Genomic DNA, 22,050 nt, shown 5'->3' on the forward strand with positions numbered 1-22,050 from the left:
GGTTTGCTGATGTCGCAAACAGGGATAAAGCTGAATAACTCGGCCCAACCTATGTGATACTCCCAACACACAATGTAGGTACTTTGCCTACGAGCTCGAGGCACTGGGTGTCCTCGAAGCACTCATGAGATGGCAAGACAAGCTCATGGGAGGCCGTGAATTCACAGTAATCACAGACCACAAAGCTTTGGAATATTTCAAAGCGAGAAACCACAACTCAGGTAGACACCTGAGATGGCAAGCCTTCTTCGCAAGCTTCAATTGCGAAATAAAATACGTGGAAGGCCACAAGAACAAAGTGGCAGATGCACTCTCACGGTACTATGACTCGTCAACGGACGAGGATCTGCATTTCGACAACTATGTGTTGGCGGACATCCATCTGGACAAAAATGCAGAAGATATTATCCCCGACAGAATCGAGGAATACGAAAAACTGCTACTAAGCAGTACCCTGAGTAAAAACTCAGAGAGAAAGAGACTCGCAGTGATATGCATGAGAAATACCCTAGAGGAAGCTCTAGGGGGAGCGATAACCTAGAAGAAACTCTAGGGGGGAGCACCCAAAATCCAGAAGAGAACCTTCGAAAACAATTCGAAGAGAAAGACCTCATTGAGGCAATAAAATCTGGATACTAGAAAAGCCAGATCCACCGGGAAATCCTAGAGAACCTGGGGAACTTCAAAAACTTCCTCGTAAAAGATGGGCTGATAACCCAACTTGGAGAAGGAGGAATGACCCAAATAGTAGTCCCGAAAGGGAACTATGAAAGGAAGTCCATTCGAGGAATAATCCTCGAAAACATCCACGAAACACTTGGACACCTAGGATCCAAGAAAACAGTGGAAACCCTCCATCGACACTTCTGGTGGAAGTCGATGAGGAAGGATACCCACAAGTTCTGCAGGTCTTGCAGAACTTGTCAAACAACAAAGAAAAGCACCAGGAGAAATCCCGGAATGCTTCACCCACTCCCGACCCAGGAGACCCCATGGTCATCAATAGCTATGGACCTCACAGGTCCATTCCCAACAAGCTTGGGATATGATTACCTCTGGGTAATCATTCGTAGGTCAACGTCCAATGTCCACCTAATTCCAGTAAAGACAACAACGAACGCACTAGAACTAGCATTCGTATTTCTTCGTGAAGTTGTAAGACTCCACGGTCTACCACACTCGATCATATCAGATCGAGACTTGAAATTCACGTCAAAATTTTGGCGTGAACTACACCGAATACTCGGTGTACAGTTGAAATTCACAACTGCATTCCACCTGCAAGGCGATGGCCAAGCGGAAAGAATGATACAAAAAGTAGTACAAATACTATGCGTGATGGTTAGACCAAATCAACGCGACTGGGCAGCGAAACTGTCAATGGCAGAATTCGTGATCAATGCAAGCTCGAACACATCAACAGGATTTGCCCCGTTCGAATTAATCTACGGCCATATGCCAAAGATGTGCCTAACAGCACCACTCTCGGACTACCTGGGAGTAAATGACTTCACCCAAAAAGCGAAGGAAAACCTCATGGCAGCACACGATGCGATAATACACAATCGCGCTGCTCAAACAATCCAGGCGAATAAGAAAAGACGCCTGGACCTGCCTTTGAGAAAAGGTGAACTTGCATACTTATCCACAGATAAGTTGAACCTACCCAAAGGGAGGGCAGGCAAACTAAAGCCCCTGTATATAGGGCCTTATGAAATTCTGGAAACATTTCCAGAGACGTCAAACTACATCCTCAAGTTGCCACCACAACTTGAACAATGCGGAATCCACCCAAGATTCCACATATCCCGGCTCGTACCTCACGAGCCGAATGACCAAGAAATCTTCCCAAATAGGGAAGTAAACATATTCTACGATTTGGGGAAGACCCTGATTGCGAAGCAGTAGTTTGCGAAATCTTAAACCACGCATGGGTTCACAACGAACTCTGGTTTAAGGCCAAATGGGAGCTAGGGGACACCACATGGGAACCCCTAGGAAATCGTAATGACCTCATCCACCTGGACGAGTACCTCACATTACAAAATGTGAGGGAACCGGAAAATCTCCTGATCTAAGAAGATACGGAACTTTCGGCATCACTACACCCCCAAAAACGGAGGCGGAAAAAGTAAAGCTGAAGGGCGTTCACCCACAGCCAAGAGCGTGGGAAGATTCTGGGCGAGCAACTCGCCCGGACAGCCACACCATGGGCTAGACATCACATGGGCTAGGCGAGTAACTCGCCTAGACCACGTGATCCCCAGGCTCATGTGTAAAACCATATGCAGTACAAACTGCACCGATGGCACAACAAGCGCCATTCCAGGGGCAGCAATTGCTGCTGCAGCCCCAGGCATACTCCCCAGGGAACTTCCCTGGCCAAATCACTCCCTGGATCGGCCAATTTGGCCCAGATCCAACAACCCAGCCAAATATAGGCTGGGAATCAGCTATTGCATCAGCGGTAGCTGCCCAGACAGGTCAACTTTGTCAGGAGTTGAAAGAGATGAAGTCCCTCGTAGGAGGGAGACGAGGGAGCGACAGTGGCGCCTCGTCCAGACCGTCCAAACGGGCACGGTCTGATAACTCGAGTGTTACAAAAATGGGGCCAGAGGCGCCCATTTTCGTCCATTCTGGCGCAGGAATAGGGAAGGGGGTTGGACATAGGGGTTTACAGGTGGTTTCACAGATGGTTTAACATGTTGTTGAACAGGTAGTGTGGCAGCGGGTTTTTGTTGATTAATGATTGGATAAACTATATTACTATATAAATCACATGATACAGAACCCATAAGAGTCTAAAATGGGAAATTCCCATTTCCATAACATCGAGGGCATCAGAAGACGCCTGCGACCATTGCGCCCACTGGAGGCGCGAATACAACAGAGCACGAAGAGATGCTGAGGGCATCTTTGCCTCTCTGAAAGACACAGAGAGAGAAGTCAACCTCCAGAAGAGGGAGATCAAGTTGTTAAAACGCGAGCTTGAAGAGGCACGCACACTGGCAGACCTCGCTGCCAAACCCATTATGATGGGGGCCTCCCAGGTCAGGGGGAGGGGATACGGTTCCGGGCCTCATGAGGCACGACCCCATATGGGGACTAGCACACCAAGGGGCGGAGCACTGACTATCCCGCCACCCCATGGGCAGGCGACCCTGTCCGGGTTGCATAAGGGCCCACCCTCAGGAGGGCAAACCCATGTCGAGGGGAGATGGGAAGACGGTAGGCAGCCAATGACAGACCCCCAAAAGGGGACCACTACCAGAGGCAGCGGGCCGCCAAGTACCATGACACCCTATGGGCAAGCCACCCTACAGGGAAGTGTCCACATGCTTTTCGAGATGGCCAAAGCCAACAAATTCTCGGCCCAACCCAAGCCGAGAGCAAGCTATCACCCCCAGTGATAGTGGACAACACAAGCCAACTCTGAAAGGAGTTGGATGAGACAGAATCCCTCATGAAAGGGAAACAAGAGAGCAAGACAAGCTCCTCACTCAGGCCATCCAAATAGAGACGACCTGATTACTCAGAGGTGCCAAGAAATGCCTATGAGAACCATGCCACCCAGAGGCAGGAGTACAAGATTCGCATAGAAGTGCGAAAGATTACCTCTCTCCAAAATGAAGAGAAACCGATTTCCAGAAATCGAGGAACTTGAATGTGAGCCTGAGCTCACTTGCGCACAGGCAGAATCCCACTGCCAAGTCCAACATGATGGGGCCTCCCAGATTAGGGGGAGGAGATGTGATATTGGGTCTCAGAAAGTGTAACCCAGACAGGGACTAACACGACTGGGATGGGATACCACAATTCTCGCTACCCTGTGGGTAGGTGACTCTGTCCGGACTGCAGAGTGGTGCTCCAACAAGAGCACAGACCCAGGTTGAGGGGAGGAAGGAAGGCAGTAGGCAGCCAATAGCAAACCCCAGGCTGGGACCACTGCTAGAGGCGGCGGGCTGTCAAGTACTTCAACACCCTATGGGCAAGTAACCTTGGTGGGAGGCATCCAATGCAACAGGGAACCGTTCAACCGAGATAAGATAGATCTCGGTCCAAAAATCCTCACAAACACTGGGGAACACAGCATGGGAGCTGTGGCAAGAGGCAACAGCCTCCAAACAGCACCGGAACAAAGTTCCGGGGACTCATGCTGGCCATGAAGTCGAACGATCATTTGCTCCCAAACCAGGAGCAACTAGTACTCTGTCAAGCTCTGCACTTGGCAAGGTGGCTCTAACCACGGAAAACCATCCAGCTAAACAGCCAGATGAACAAACGAAAACCCAGAGCACGAATTTCTCTGGCAAAGTGGAAACCACTCCACTCTTGTGAAAATGCAAGAACTCGTACACGAAACAGTATGCGAAGCACTGTAAACAATATTTTACAGACCTAAATTATCAATTTGAGGAGGAAACACAGGCCGAAGATGCAAAACATCTTTGGAGGATTTCCCATTGGGAAACCCGATATTTTAAGACTTCATATATACTTATCCCTATGTATAACACTGCCCGCTTTAAAAGACATTCACTCCTTTTCCTTTTCTTCTTTTTATAACTTGATGTACAATGTTGCCCACTTTAAAGTGGCAAACACATTCCTTATTCATTATTCTTTTTAAAAAGCTGTCAGGGACGCGTCCAGGGTTGAGAGCGCCCAGGAGTAACGCCCGGCACTGAGGCCGTCGCGGGGTGTGGAATGGGCATGCGTACTGGCAGGCCCGATCCGGGACAGTGGTCCCTGGCCACTCAGACTGAAGTGGAGAATGTGTTATTATTATTAAAGGGGAAAACTATACTACTTACCTGAAGTGGAGAATGTGAGAAGAAGGTTACTTCTTCAGTTCCCACTTCAGGTACATTTATGTACATGCGGTTTGAGTCATATGACGGGTGCCACATCATCCTCAGAGACAGCCGCAGGCATCCGGGTGTCCCCGTGGGGGATCCCGAGAGCGTCCGCTGTGTGCGCGCGTGCTGGGCACAGCAGGAAGCCATCCGGGGTGTGTGGGCCGGACGGGTCAATAGTACATCGATACAAAGGAAGATGGTCCGTGTAGATAGAAGGAAATAAACAGGAAGAGGAAGATGAGAAGAATGAAATAAAGAAAGGAGAAGGAAAAGGGAAAAGGGAAGGGGGAGAGAGGGAGGAAGGAGGAGGGAGAGCGGGGTGTGGCCAGGTGGGTCTGGGTGGACCCGGGTCAGGCAGGTGTGCCCTGACAAAAGCTTAAACTTTCCTTTTCTTTTATCTTGTATGCGTCGCAACTGCAACACAAGGGGGGAGAGTGTCAGGGCACAAGCCCGGGCCCCCATTACCTGTAGTCCCGTTGTAGATTAGTGTCACGTGACAGGCGACAGGTGAAAACCCATCGCTTATCACCCCGTAATACCCACACCTTTGTGACACTTACGGCCTGGTGACCTGAGCGAGCCCCACAGACCTCACACTCAACCACCCAGTGGGGGGGTGGGAGCGGGAAGAGTGAGGTCCGGTGTCTGAGTACTCACCGGGCCGTTGAGGTTTTCTCACAGATTGTAAGAATATCGATGTAGACATCGATATGGACCAAGTCAGATGTTACAGAGAAGGCTTACAGTGGTGGCACAATGGTATGGCAGTTACAATCGCGGTACAAGGTTTTGTGGGTTATGTATTAGATAAGGAAGGAACAATTCTGGCAACTGCCTTACATGTCATATGACTCATAACTATCTAATATAAATATTACAATGGTTAAGGGAAATCCCTTGAAACTCAACAAATCCCCCAGCCAGCACCAAAACCCAGTGGGAAAGCTTGGCATGGGGTTTGACAGCGAAATAAGGTGATGGAATCCCAAAGTCTGCTTGCCTATAGTCACGGACCATAAGATTCTAGATCCGTTTCTATAACAGGGACTGCAATGGTCCCTCAACCTTTCAAAGAACTGTGTTGTGGGTCCTCTGACAAAACATCAGATGGGCTGTACATGCATGGTTCGACAATATATTTATGGGAACCGATTTGGTTTCTGAACACAATGAGAAGCTTTTGTGGGTCCATGACCAACTGAAAGCTGAACACCTGTACATCAGTAGGAAAAAGTTTGAGCCGTTTGCAGCAGTTCTGGGCATCCTAGGATGTAAGGTGGATGGCCATGGAGTCCATGCGGACTCTGATAAAATGGCAAAACTTTGCAACTGGCGAGTACCTGAAGATCACTGGGAAGTACTACACTTCCTGGACTCATTGAGTATCTCGCCTGCTTCATGCCAAACGTTAGTGCATATACAGGTTTGTTACAGACGATATGCACCAACTACTTACCATTCTTCTGGACCCTGTTACACCAGAAGTGTTTCGATGAGATCAAAAATCTCGCCTGTAAAACACTGATTCTGAAACCCATCATCTGGAGCACCCCTATGGGCCTCTCTGATGATGAACAATCGAGGTTCCAAGTCTGGGTTATCACAGACACCTGCCCAGCAGGCGTCGGTGCTATTCTGGCCCAGGGCACGAAATGGGAAACCTCCCGCCCTGTGGCATTCATGTCAAAGAAGTTTACTTCGACACAACGTTCATACTTCGCATATGAACTGGAGGCACCGGGTGTCCTGGAAGCCCTGTCCAAATGGATGGATGAGCTAACAGGTGGCCGAAAATTCACAGTAGTAATGGACCATAAGGCCTGATGTACTTCAAAGAGAAGCAACACACATCATGTTATGGAAATGGGAATTTCCCATTTCTAGCCCCTTATGGGCTCTGTACAGTCCAAAGTCATGTGATATGTATATATTAACAACTTAACCAACTATTATCACCCAAAACACCCGATGTCCATGTTATTGTAAACCCCACTGTTACAACATCTGTTACATTAATTGTAACATCTTCTCAATGTCACGGCCCCCTCCTGCACCCGGACGCTATAGAAATGGGCCAATTACATCAGCAAACCTGGATGCGGAGGCCTGAGAGCTCATAGAGCTCATAGAGCTCTCAGAGCTCTCAGAGCTTCAGTACTTTGAAATTGCAGGTCCCCTTCTCTGAGAGCTCCAAAAAGTAGTCAAAGCTCTGAGAGCTCATAGAGCTATATTTGCACACAGGGGACTATTATCTATATGAGCTCCCTGAGTGTTTAATTTACCCGATATTAAAATTTAAATTTAAAAGCATTGACTATGGCATCATGTGACTAGCCATAGCCAAGTCCCTACCATACAAGGGACTGAACAAACTCAGCTTCACTTTCAGCACCAATGCAGCACCAGACACCAAGGGTATGTAGCCCAATCAATGTATAAGCCAAATTTAGGGATATAAATGCAGTTAATCTGAAATTACTTAGGGAAAATGCGGGAAAATGAGTGGGAAAATGAGTGGGAAAATGAGTGGGAAAATGAGTGGGGGGGAAATGGGGGGGGGATTGAGGGGGGGAATGGGGGGGAATTGGGGGGGGATGAGGGAGAAAATGAGGGGAAAATTAAAGGGGGAAATGGGGGGAAAATGAGGGGGGAAATGGGGAAATTTGGAGGGGGGATGAGGGGGGAAATGAGGGGGGAAATGAGGGGGAAAATGAGGGGAAAATGGAGGGGGGGAATGGGGTGAAATTTGGAGGGGGGAATGAGGGGGGAATGAGGGAGGAATGAGGGGAAATTTGAAGGGGGAAATTTGGAGGGGAGAATGGGGGGAATGGGGGGAAATTTGAGGGGGGAATGAGGGGAAATTTGAAGGGGGGAATGGGGGAGAAATGGGGGGGAAATTGAGGTGGGAATTGGGGGGGGAATGAGGGGGAAATCGAAGGGGGGATGGGGGGGGAAATTGAGGGGGGGATGAAGGGGAACTGGGGGGTTTCTAAAAACTTGAAAAAAGGTCAGGGAAAATTAAGGAAAATTCAGAAAATGGGGGACTTTCTAAAAAAGGAGAATGTCCAAAAAATCAGGGGGAAAATCAGAAATTTTGGGATAAGTTAGGGAGAGATATTTCAGGAAATTAGGAATAATTGGAAAAAAAAATTAATTCACTTTTTTGATAATTCAATGTGCATTGGAAAGTGCCAAAGTGGGGCAATGTAGCAATGTATGTTTCAGTGTTAGAAAAGTCTCCCACCATGTTTTGGTGAGTGTCAGGGCACAGCCCCTCACTATTCCACAATCCCACATGCATGCAGACCCATGGGAAAGTTCTGGGCAAGTTACTCACCCAGAAACCATCACAGCCACAACTGTGGGAACTTTCTGGGTGAGCAGCTCGTTCCCATGGGGGGGTGCCATTTATGGAAAGTCAACAAAGAGCTGAAAACTGTATAGTTCCTGGCTCCCATTTGTAGAGGAGGTTGAGAAGGTTTAGCCCCCTCAGTGAGTTTGAGGATCTCGGACTGGGACTAGATACCCCAGCGACTAGGAGGATCCCCCTGGGCCCATCACAGAACAAGGGCTGGGCCCTGACAGTGAGCCAAATAACCATGGCTTTTTGACCATGGGAAATTTGGTGTCAAAGGCTTGGATGATATCTGAAGACATCAGCTTTTTGTTTGCTTTATTGGGTGGTATTTTCAATTTACTTCATTTGGAACACTTTGTTAAAACTCATTTATACCCTACATAACATGCATGGTTACATTGCCACACTTTGGTGCTTTCCAATTCACATAGAATCATCAAAATTGGTTGAGTTTTGAGCAAGAAATGAGATGAAAGATAAAGTGCAAATTTTTGAATTTCAGAGTTTTCCTCAAATGTTGTAAATAGCAATAAAAAATAAGGTGCTGATTTTAGTAAACACAAAAGGTATATGAGCTCTATGAGCCCACTGAGTTCATAGAGTTCATAGAGCTCATAGAGCTTTCAGAGCAATGACAATGGCCATTTTACACACATATATATCCATATTATCTTTGCACTACTGGTGCCAAAATAACTAAGCAGATTTCATGGAGATATGAAGACCATCCATGATTTAAAAACAAAAAGCTCTATGAGCTCTATGAGCTCAGTGAGCTCATAGAGCTCATAGAGTGTTTCAAGTAATGATGCTGGCCATTTAATATGCATTTCCAAAAATGTATATACATATTATCTTTGCACTTCTGCATCCTTAGGAGAATAAAATCATTCAAACATTTAATTTTCTCCACCCAATGTGTAGAGGGTGCACAGCAAAAAGACTCAATTTGCTCACAGAGCTCTGAGAGCTCTGAGAGCTCCAAGAGCTCCCTACCAAGTTTGCTGATGTAGGCCCCATTTTTATAACACATCAGGGCACCACATAAGATGGCAGAATTTTTTCTACAGCTTTAACTGCGACATAATCTATGTTGAAGGCCATAGGAATAAAGTAGTGGACGTGCTGAGTCGCTACTATGAGTCTTCGTGCAACGAAGACTTACATTATGATGAATTTGTCTCTGCAGACATCCACATAGACAAATTAGGGGATGATCTCCCCTTAAGTCACATTGAAGAAGCGGAGGAAATGTTATATTTCCATCACCTCTGTTTGAAACTCGTGACAACCAGAGTTGGGATGGAAGATCATGACATTGAAGCCATGATCTTGGACCCACCCGAAGACCCTTCAGGGAGGAGCATGCTGACACTGTAACAGGTCTATTGCCTAGACTTGCGACAGGAAAGAGGGGGGATAAGGATCTCACTGAGGGTCAAGTCTGAAGTAGGGTATATTGGTCCAGTCGAGTGTGGTGCTGATACTCTCCAGCTACTGTACAGTGGGTCATGGAAGAGTCCGATAGACAAAATAGGAAAGAATATCACATGACAATAAGAAAATGGAAACATCGGCCTTGTTAGAATGGGCGGATACAGACGACTCTGGAGTGGAATCGGAGACTTAGCGTGGAGGGACCTTGGCCTCAGCGACTCAAGCGGAGTGCTGTGCCATTGCTGTTTGTCCATTTGGTCCTTAATTTCACAGTAGGTGAGCAGGAAGTCTCTAGGGGGCATTTCAGGTCGATTTCGGACTGAACCAAAACGAGTATGTACAAGCGCCGATATATAATGGAGGGGGCAAAAGCACAAGGAAACAAAGGGAGACCGAATTGGAACGAAGATGTCTGAACGGGAACAAAGGGTAGACCGAAGCGGGGCGGTACCGAAGGTCATAAGGCAGGACCTGTGATACGTCCGAAAGGAGGTAGGGAGGGCAAGGCCCAGAGGGGCAGGAGGGTGAGGAGAAGTGAGGATGATGACTAACTGGCTAGAATGGGAAGAAGCAGTAGTCCAAATAGGGATGAGGGGTAAACGCGAGAGATACATACATTACAAGCGGCGAAAGTGCTGAAGGGGATCCGCGAAGCTCGGGGTTTGCGGAGCTTACGGAGGTTACGGAGGCGGGGATGAAAGTCCAAGGGATATTGGCAATGGTGTTTACGTAGTATGAGGTCACCAATGCAATGGACTAAGACCGAGGTGGAGTCAAAGTCCGAGGTCAGGACTATGACGGAGGCTCGGAGCGAAGGTACGAGCGGTGTCCGAGTACGAAGTACGGGACAGCGGTGGAAGGTCATAACTTGGCGGAAGGGTGGCAGAGGAGTACCAGAGGGAGGAGAGAGGAGAAAGGTAAGGGGGAAGGAGTGGTGGAGAGGAGGGTTGTCAGGTCCGAAGGCGAGTATCGGAGCGGACGGGGGAAGCGTAGGAGGATGACGGGAGGGTGGAGGTTGGGTGAAGGAGGAGCGAGAAGGGCGGTGTTCGGTCCGAGGTGAGTATCGGAGCGGACGGAGATAGGGTAGGAGAGGAAGGGAGGAGTAGAGGTGGCGTGAGGGGGTAGAAGGAGGTGTGTTGCCAAGAACGAAGGTGAGTATCGGAACGGCAGTGGTAGGGTATGACTCTGGAGGTGAAGAGGGTGGAGGTCCGGAAGTCAGGTCGGGGTCAGGTATGCATGGATATGACAGGCCTCTAGACATCGGAAATGAAATCAGAAAAATTAGGAAAAAATAGGAAATGTGTGTAAAGAGTGTGAGGGGATATAGGCTACATGTGATGGATGTGAGGTGCTTGCTGAGGGTGGTAGAATCGCGGGATTTGGCTCGTTTAGGGTACACCGGCAAATCCCCATTACAATGCTTGCTGACATAGTCCCTGAAGAAGGAAGTTTGAGAAGCGTAACCGAGGAAGAGTCCTTCCTCGATTCCATGAGGAAAGGGTATGACAAGCAATCTGCTTGGCATGGTATATTGGAGAACCCATTGTGCTTCCCTAAATTCAAGGTCTCCAATGGCCTTATCTCAAAATTGAATGAGTCAGGTGCACCACGTCTGGTCCTCCCGGACATCATTCACAAAGGGGAGAGGGTGACTGGTATCGCCATCGAGCACACACATGAGATCATAGGGCACCTAGGATCCCATAAAACCCTAGAATACCTGTGCCACTATTACTGGTGGTCGACTATGGTCCGCGATGTGGAGAGGTACATCTCCACATGCGAAAAATGCCGAACCACCAAACGAACGATGCAGAGGAAGTCTGGGCTGCTGCACCAGCTGCCCATACCAGAGACCCCTTGGTCTTCGATCTCAATGGACTTTGTCGGCCATAACTACCTATGGGTAGTTATGTGTCACCTAACTTCACAGGTACATCTGATACCTGTGAAGACAACAATCAATGCCTTGGAACTCGTGTATGAGTTCCTCAAGGGCATTGTTCGCCTACATGGATTACCAAAGTCAATAGTGTCCAATAGGGACACTAAGTTCATGTCCAGATTCTGGATGGAACTACACAGACTCTTGGGGATTCATCTGAAGATGACCACTGCCTTTCATCCTGAAGGTGATGGTCAAGCTGAACAGATGATCCAGAGCATCGTCCAGATCATTTGTGCTGCAGTCAGACCTGATCAGCGTGATTGGGTCCTAAAACTGCCTCTTACCAAGTTTGCAATAAACTTGAGTGTTAACAAGTCGACGGGGTACGCCCCCTTCAAGCTTATTTATGGGATTATGCCACGTATGGTGGTAGAAGTACCACCTACAAACCTCCCTGGAGTCGGCGCTTTTGCACAACAAGTGCTAGATAATCTCCAGGGAGCTCACAACTCGATTATAAAGAGTCATGTAGAACAGGCCATCCAGTCAAATAAGCTCAGGCGACCAGACTTGCCTAAGCTGAAAGTTGGCGACCTCGCCTACCTTTCAACTAAAAACCTGAGCCTTCCTAAGGGACGAGCCAAGAAGCTCCTCCCTAAGTTTGTCAGACCATACGAAATCCTTGAAGTATTTGAGGATTCATCTAACTATACCCTCAAGCTCCCACCAGAGCTTGTGAGTTGGGGAATATTCCCCAAATTTCATGTTTCTCGTCTGGCCCCTCATGAGCCAAACGATTCATTACTGTTCCCAGGATGGGCTGCCCAAGTATTCTATGACTTTGGTGACAACCCTGAACGGGAATATCAGGTCCAAGAGATTTTGGACCATGCATGGGACACATGCGATAGCCTGTGGTTCTGTGTTAAATGGGGCCTTGGGGATCTCACTTGGGAACCGACGACTATCTAATGTTACATGGTGTCGATGCAGTTGAGAAATTAAACAGGGAAAGCCGCTTTCCCTTGCCTACTATATGAAGTGCCGCCTCAGCATCTCGTCCCTGCCGTTCCCAATGGCCTGCCTGCTTGGGAATGGTCCTGCAGCCATCAGAAGGCCGTTTATGGTGTTAGTTGCCATAAGTGGAAATTGCTTCCGTGGGTTTGTTAATATTCCCATGCATGAAAATTGCTCCTTCTTACCTCCCACCATCATGTCTGATCTGATGAAGACTGACCTGGAGAAGGAGGAACAACCCAAATAGTAGTCCTGAAAGGAAACTACAAAAGGAAGTCCATTGGGGGAATAATCCTCGAGAACATCCACGAAACACTTGGACACCTAGGATCCAAGAAAACAGTGGAAACCCTCCATCGACACTTCTGGTGGAAGTCGATGAGAAAGGATACCCATTGCGGAACTTGTCAAACGATAAAGAAAAGCACCAGGAGAAATCCCGGAATGCTTCACCCACTCCTGACCCCAGAGACACCATGGTCATCAATAGCCATGGACTTCACAGGTCCATTCCCAACAAGCTTGGGATATGATTACCTCTGGGTAATCATCTGTAGGTTGACATCCAACGTCCACCTAATTCCAATAAAGACAACAACGAACGCACTAGAACTAGCATTTGTATTTCTTCGTGAAGTTGTAAGACTCCACAGTCTACCACACTCGATCATATCAGATCGAGACTCAAAATTCATGTCAAAATTTTGGTGCGAACTACACTGAATACTCGGTGTACAGTTGAAATTCACAACTGCATTCCACCCCACAAGGCGATGGCCAAGTGGAAAGAATGATACAAAAAGTAGTACAAATACTATGCACGATGGTTAGACCAGACCAACGTGACTGGGCAGCAAAACTGTCGATGGCAGAATTCGCGATCAATGCAAGCTCGAACACATTGACAGGATTTGCCCCGTTCGAATTAATCTATGGCCATATGCCAAAGATATGCCTAACAGCACCACTCTCGGACTACCCGGGAGTAAATGACTTTGCTCAAAAAGCGAAGGAAAACCTCATGGCAGCACACGACGTGATAATACATAATCGCGCTGCTCAAACAATCCAAGTGAATAAGAAAAGACGCCTGGACCTGCCTTTGAGAAAAGGCGAGCTCACATACTTATCCATGGATAAGCTGAACCTACCCAAAAGCAGGGCAGGAAAACTAAAGCCCTTATACATAGGGCCTTACGAAATTCTGGAAACATTTCCAGAAACGTCAAACTACGTCCTCAAGTTGCCACCACAACTTGAACAATGCGGAATCCACCCAAGATTCCATGTATCCTGGCTTGTACCTCACGAGCCGAATGACCAGGAAATCTTCCCAAATAGGGTGTTACAGGAATGGGTTCCGGGGAACCCAACCTGAGCCGTTCGGCTCACTAATGGAGGTGGCTGCGTAGCCATCGGAGGGAGAGCGGAATGGGATGAGTGTCTGGCAGTGTAACCTGTGTGTCGGCCAATGGTAACTTGGCGCTCCTGGGAGCATACCGGTAGCGAGTATGATGTGGGCTCCTTGAGGGAGCCACCTGGCTGTCTGCTAACGGAGACTTGGCGCTCCTGGGAGCGTGCCGGTAGCGGGTGTGCTGGGAGTGTGTGGCTAGCGGTGACTTGGCACTCAATGGAGCGTACCGGTAGTGAGGGATACTGGGACTCCCAAAGGGAGTCACCCAGTTGGTGGCTATCGGTGACTTGGTGCTCATGGGAGCGTACCGGTAGCGGGAGTTGTTGGGGAAAGCGGGCTGGTGGTCCAGTGCACGGTAGTGGGTGACCGTGGGAAGTGGGACCCGTGGGTGCGTGGCCAGGCATCCTGGAGCTGCCTGGACCGTATCCTTCTCCTGAGGAGGTGGGATAGGTTACAGTTCCTGATAGGGAACTTCTGGTTGGATGGGAGTAACCACTCGACCACCCAGTGGACTGGTGGGAGTGGGCAGCAGGAGGTTGGGCGTGGGAATGCCCACCTCATTGCGGTTTTGTCATGGAGAGGAGGAATAGGGAGGTGGACATGGTTCCAGGGTTACAGGTTGAGTTTACAGTGGTGGCACAATGGTGAGGATGTTACAATTGCGGTACAAGGTTTTTGGGTTATGTATTCGATAATGATCAAAAACATCTCGGCAATTGCCATACATATCATATGACTTGTATCTATCTAATACAAATGTTATAATGGCCAAAGGAAGTCCTTTGGAAATCAACAAATCCCCCAGCCAGCACCAAAACCCAGTGGGAAAGCTTGGCATGGGGTTTGGCAGAGAATGAAGTGAGAAGAAGTAAGAAATATCTTACCTGTGTGCCTGGTCTATAGGAGTCTAGGCCCATTTCCATAGCAAAGGGCCTCAAGGTCTGATTGCCTGTCACGGACCATAAGATTCTCCATTTCCATAACATAGGGAAGTAAACATATTCTACGATTTTGGGGAAGACCCCGATCGCGAAGCAGTAGTTCGCGAAATCCTAAACCACGCGTGGGTTCACAATGAACTCTGGTTTAAGGTTAAATGGGAACTAGGGGACACCACATGGGAACCCCTAGGAAATTGCAATGACCTCGTCCACCTGGACGAGTACCTCACCTTACAAAATGTAAGGGAACCAGAAAAACTCCCTATCAAAGAAGACAGGGAACTCTCGGCATCACTATGCCCCCAAAAATGGAGGCGGAGGAAGTAAAGCCGAGGGACGATGGCCCACAGCCAAGAGCGTGGGAAAGTTCTGGGCGAGTAACTCGCCCGGACAGCCACACCATGTACTAGAGATCACATGGGCTAGGCGAGTAACTTGCCTAGACCACGTGAACCACAGGCTCACGTGCAAAAGAACACACAACTGCGGCGAATCCCACGCACGCAAGAACGAAAACCCCTCCCACCACCACGAGTAACATAACGACGGAATGTTGTTCTCTGGGGGAGGCAACCCTCGGTTCGATCCAAACAAACCACCGGATATCGAAATACGACAACCCGGGGAGCAAGGCTCCCCGGAACAACAACAACACCAGGTGCAGATAAGTGCCATGGATTACACGACGCACGCAGCACAAATGAGTGCTGCGAACCAACAACCATCCTCGTTGCTAACAGGCACCGCATACCCCCAGCCTCCCCAAAGAGGCTTCCAACCATACACGGTGCAAACTGCACCGATGGCGCAACAAGCACCATTCCAGGGGCAGCATTTGCTGCTGCAGCCCCAGGCATACTCCCCAGGGAACTTCCCTGGCCAGATCAACCCCTGGATTAGCCAATTCGGCCCAGGTCCAACAACACCCCAGCCAAATGCAGGCTGGGAATCAGCCATCGCGTCAGTGGTAGCTGCTCAGACAGGTCAGCTCCATGAAGAGCTGAAAGAGATGAAGTCCCTCGTAGGAGGGAGACGAGGGAGCGACAGCAGCTCCTCGTCCAGACCGTCCAAACGGGCACGGTCTGATAACTCGAGGGCGTCAGAAGATGCCTGCGACCATTGCGCCCACTGGAGGCGCGAATACAACAGAGCATGAAGAGATGCTGAGGGCATCTTTGACTCTCTGAAAGACACAGAGAGAGAAGTCGATCTCCAAAAAAGGGAGATCGAATTACTGAAACATGAGCTCAGAGAGGCACGCACACTGGCAGACCTCGCAGCCAAACCCATCATGACGGGGGCCTCCCAGGTCAGGGGGAGGGGATACGGTTCCGGGCCTCATGAGGCGCGACCCCACATGGGGACTAGCGCATCAAGGGGTGGGGCATCGACTATCCCGCCACCCCATGGCCAGGCAACCCTGTCCGGGTTGCATAAGGGCCCGCCCTCAGAGGGGCAAACCCATGTCGAGGGGAAGAGGGAGAGCGGTAGGCAACCGATGGCAGACCCTAAAACGGGGACCACTACCAGAGGTGTTGTAACTCAGGTTATGGCACCTCTGAGGATGACTTTAGTGTTTATACAAGTAGTAGAAACAGTATATACAGGGAGACTTGCCTGAGGATGACTTTAGTGTTTATACAAGTAGTAGAAACAGTAAAGTCCGACTCAGTAGTCATGTGACTCATATGGAGTGAGATTGAATAGAAAGAAAAGGATAACTTCAACAAGAGGCGGTGGGCTGCTGAGTACCTCAGCACCCTATGGGCAAGCTACCCTGCAGGGAAGTGTCCACATGCTATACGAGACCGCCGAACTCAACGAGTTCAGCAAAGTCGAAGCTCCAGTTGACATAACAATCGACCCCAACTTCCCCATGAGGAGAATAGCGGGGTCAGAAGTGGCTCATGATGCCACATACACTTGGTGGACAAGCGTGAGTGGGAAAGAATTTGTACACTGGTACGAACAGGCCGAAGCTGCCTTCAAAAGTGGCAAGGTACACAGAACCCTTCGCAAAAAAGCGAAGGAAACCGAGAAATACTTCTTGGGACTCCCGAGTATCGCAAGACTCGCGGAGGAATATAATTCCCCAGAGAATAAGGGAAAAATCTCCTGGGAAAGTCTAGGCAAAGCTGCCTACTTAAAGTCCCAGTTCAAACCACTCAGGACTCCTGAGGAGCCGCAAGGACTGCGGAACGGGAAGCGAAAGCTTCCAAATACCGGGAAAGAGATGCAAGTCTCCGTGCTGGACAACCAGCCCAATGACCATCCTTCCCCACGGGAAGAACGGTAGACCTACCGTACTCTACACCTGAGCCAAGCAGCTCAGGAACACAACAACCCGCTCCCACCCAGGGAGCACCCACTTCGTCGAGCCCACAGCCCGACAATGTAGCCCAGGCTACGTCATCGCATCCGACGCAGCAATCGGATGTCCAGATGAACAACCCAGAGGAAAACCCTCCTCCAGGGCAATGAATCCACCCTTGAGAGAAGGGAAAGTGACATGGTAATACGCCATTGAGGCGCCTGTGAAAACACCTTCCCCCAACTCGAGGCCCCACACACAATACTGTATGTGAGGAACCGCAAGTAACAATTGCGGAAATCTCCACTCCCTCAAAAGGCCCACATCCACCACCACTCGTGTGTAAACACCACTTACACATGAACCCTCACAGAACAAGTGAGGAACACCAAAGACATACAACCTTTGGGTCGAAATCCATTTTCGACAAACTCCACCATTTCTTTCTTCTCTCCCTGCGATACCAATGTATCGCCGTTCACTTCAAAGTAACGGCCCACACTCATTCATTCCTTAAACCCCCTCTCTTTCTTTCACCGACATGTACAAAATCGCCCACTTTAAAGTGGCGACAACAAAACACTCATTGATAATTCCAAACTCAATGTAAATCAACTATTAAAACTCTGTTTTATTCACTATCAACCTTGTATGCGTCGCAAATGCAACACAACTTGGGGGGAGAATGTCAGGGCAATAGCCCCGAACCCCGAGTCACATGTAAATTAGATACATATAGTCACGTGGGCAAGCGGGAACCTCCGGGTAACTGCTTACACACCACCATAAAATACACTATCTTGTATCACTTACGGCCTTGTGTGCTGAGCCACCCTAAGACCTCACAAACCGCCTCTGTTGCCTGTGTCTTCACATCCACAAAGAGAAACTGGGGTCTAACCACCTCTGTTTCCTTGTGTCTATTGTTAATTACCTTCTTGTCGAATGCACGTTTGTCGCATTTCTTGTTATATCTTTATTTCTTGTTCACAATAGAATAATTTTTTGATTCTCGTTTGCGATATTGAATATCGCAAGGGAGGAGAGTGTAAGGACTTACAATGTGTACCCACACATTGTCTGTCCTTTCCATACTTCACATCAAGCATGGCTGCAGTCGTGCTTCAGTAACATAAACAACTTGTATAATACTAAGCTGCATTACATCATGTAAATACACATATATAAGATGCATGGGTAGGAGGAAAGGCTCCTCAGCCTTTACTCCCCCGTTAACAATATAGCTCATTAAAGCATATTTGTGTGATGGACAGTGTGAGGTGCTTATAACCATGTGCTTACAAACTCCCATTATAGTGATGCTGTTATTTCTTTGTTTATTTGTGCTGAGATATGTAATTTACATATATATACCTTGGAGTAGTTGTAAAGGCCCAGCAGCCTTTTACCTCTACCCCATTGAATATACAGCCCATCCAAGCTTATATTTAGATGGACTATCTGAGGCCTGAGGCGAATGGGGGAACGTGTCATATCTGTACATACCCAATCCCGATCTGACTCCTGGACCCTCCACTTCACCACCTCCGGAGTCCTACCCTACCTCCTTCTACCCCAATATCCATCTTTGGGCTGAATCTCACTCCTCCTCACTCTCCCCATCACTCCTCATGTCACCTCCTCCCCTTCTGTCCCTCTCCTACCCTGCCCCCATCTGCTCCGATATTCACCTTTGGACCTGACATCATTCCTCCTCTTACTCCTCTTCTCATTCCTTTCCTCACTCCTCTCCTTCCATCCCTCTTCTGCCAACCTCTGCCAAGTTACGACCTCCTGCCACTGTCCTGACTTCAGATTTTGACTCCACCTTGGCTTAAGTCCATTGCATTGGTGACCTCATTCTACATAAACACCATTGCCAATATTTCTTGGACTTTCAACCCTGCCTCTGCAACCTCCATAAGCTCCACAACCTCCAAGCTTCACAGACCATACTTGGCACTTCCACCACTTGTAATGTATCTTTCACACTTTCCTCTCATCCCTATTTGGACTACTGCTTCCTTCCATTTTAGCTAGTTAGTCATCAACCCCACTTCACCTCATCCTCCTGCCCCTCTGGGCTTCGCCCTCCCTACCTCCTTTCAGATGTACCACAGAGTCTAACCCATGACCTTCAGTACTGCTCTGCTTCTGTCATCCTTTTGTCTCTGTTCAGATGCCTTTGTTCTGATTTGGACCTCCTTTGATTTCCTTGTGCTTTCGTCTCCCCACTATATACAGGCGCTTTGTCAGGGCACACCTGCCTCACCTGGCTCCACCTGGCTCCACTCCACCTGCTACCCCCTCCTCCCCCTTCCTATCTCCTCCTCCCTCTACTTTCCCCTCTTTCTATTCTCCCTCTGTATCATCCTCTATTCTTTCTGTTTCTATTTACATGGACAACTTTCCTTTGATCGATGTACCACTGACCTGCCCACGACCCACACACGATGCACCCCGCCCTGGATGCTCTGGACAACCCCCAGGTGCACCCAGTATGCACGCCTGCAGCGGATCCCTTCAGGATCCCCCATGGGGATACCTGGGTGGCTGGGGCTGTGCATGAGGACGACGTGGCAACTCCCATGTGACCCAAGCGCCATGTATATAAACATACCTGGGGTGGGAACCAGAGAAGCAGTCTTCTTCTCACCATTCCCACTTCAGGTAAGTTTCTTAGTTTTCCTTCTAATGATAATTAACACCATTCCCACTTCAGGGACATCTGCCTGCACCGGACCCATTGCTGTACATGCCTGCTTCACACCCCACCAGGCCCTCAGCGCTGGGTGATATACCCAGACGCTCTCAACCCTGGACCGGTCCCTGACATGCTTGTACATACTTGTTTTAGACCCTCAGTCTAAAATCGACCAGAATTGCCCCCTAGAGACTTCCTGCTCACTGCTTCTGAAATTAAGGACCAAATGGACAAACAGCAATGGCACAGTGCTCCCCTTGAGTCGCTGAGGCCAAGGTCCCTCCTTGCTAAGTCTCCGGTTCCACTCCGGAATCGTCCACCCTTGCCCAGTTCTAACAGAACAGAACATTACCATCCCCACTGGGGTCAAGGCAGCCTGGGTATAGCGCCTGGTGCTGAGGACCTTGCAGGGGTGGATCAGGCATGCATACTGGTGGGCCTGATATGGGACAGCTGTCCCTGGCCACTTAGACTGAAGTGGGAAAAGGGTATTGTTATTAAAAGAGAAGCTAGACTAAGTTAGGGGACATAAGTGCTCGTTCTTGATGCTGAATTTTACGATGCTCATGAGCATCATCAGTCATTGGCTTTATCCATCTACATGTGAGGGTGTGCATCTGTGCAATATGAGCCAGGGGATACTGGTCGGGAAGTCTTTTTGCCTCCATCTCAATGTTGTCGTGCAACATATGCATTTGTGAGGCACAGTTGTTTGTAGCCACCCTGTACAGGTGTTGATGTCCTCTTGCGAGGGCTTGCCTGTCTTGAATGACCAGGCAAGATGATACATCGTAGCATAGAATCTCACACCTTCTTTGGTGTGTTGTTAGACACTGGTCTGGGGTCGGCACCGAGGGTCATCGTTGTGGGCCGCTATAGGCCACGATGGCCGTGATGCTGCAAACAAGGCCCGGGGGTAGGGCATTTGGCCTCAGCAACTCTAAAGGGAGTGCTGTGCCCCCTAGCTGTCTCTTGGCCCTCATTTCGGACTCACTGGGGTTGCCTTGTTGGGGTCAGGACTTAGGGGTCATGGTCACATCGATATTAGAGCTAAGGTACAATAAAGTATCATACAGGATATATATAGGAGGAAGAAATGAATGGAAGCGGACCCGGGCCAGAGGCCGAAGGGTCCGGAAGCAAACAAGAATAAGGAACGGGGTTGGCCGCATAGTGGCCAGCAATGACCGAGGGTCAAAACAAACAATAACAGATAAATAAAGGAAAGAGTGTAGGGCCGTGATAGTGGTGATGGTATTGTAGTGGCACTGGACTTGGAGTTGGGCCAGAGTCGGGCGCGGGAATGGTAGTGGCCCTGTAGGGGCCAAGTGGGTGGGGTAGAGGAGTCGCACTGGGCATGGTGCTGGAGGCGGACTCAGGGCAGGAAGGTTGGTGTGGCTGTGGGGAAGTCGGCCAGGTGCAGGGGAGCCTAGGGGCAAGTGGGGGAGTAAGCAGGGAGTCCTCAGGGAGGATAGGGCTGAGGTCGGGGCTCATGCTCACGCTCGTGTAGCAGGAATGGGCTCGGGCAGCATCGGGATGGGTGGGGAACGGGCTGGAATGCACGGCCATGACAATTGGCCAAGTCTGCACTGTCGAAAAAAACCACCTCTTCCAAGAGATGGGCTCCCGTGTCTGACGATGATGAGATGGAAGGTGAATGGGTTGTTGACCCTGATGCCCCTTTTGAAGAATTTGTTGCAAACTGTCCACCTGGTTATCACTGCTATGAATACTATAATGCCAAGCTCACTGAAGTGCATGGTGAACCTCTACCCACACCGACATATTATTGATCAGTGGTCATCCCTACCCACTTCTATGACATTGACCATGTCGATAGATCAAATTCCCAGACGTGGCTGTGCTCCTCTGCAACAAAGAACCTAAGTGGTTCAAATTGGTTTGTAACTACATACACATGTCACAGCCATGCATTCCGGCCCATTAGCCGCCCATCCCAATGCTGCCTGAGCCCATTCCCGCTATGCAAGCATGAGTGCGAGCCCTGACCTCAGCCCTATCCTCCCTGAGGACCCCCTGCTCCTCCCCTGCTTGCCCCTAGGCTCCCCTGCACCTGGCCGACTTCCCCACAGCCACACCAACCTTCCTGCCCTGAGTCCG

This window comes from Cantharellus anzutake (assembly GCF_015039405.1).
Source record: "Cantharellus anzutake strain C23 chromosome Unknown EI90scaffold_325, whole genome shotgun sequence".
Taxonomy (NCBI): domain Eukaryota; kingdom Fungi; phylum Basidiomycota; class Agaricomycetes; order Cantharellales; family Hydnaceae; genus Cantharellus; species Cantharellus anzutake.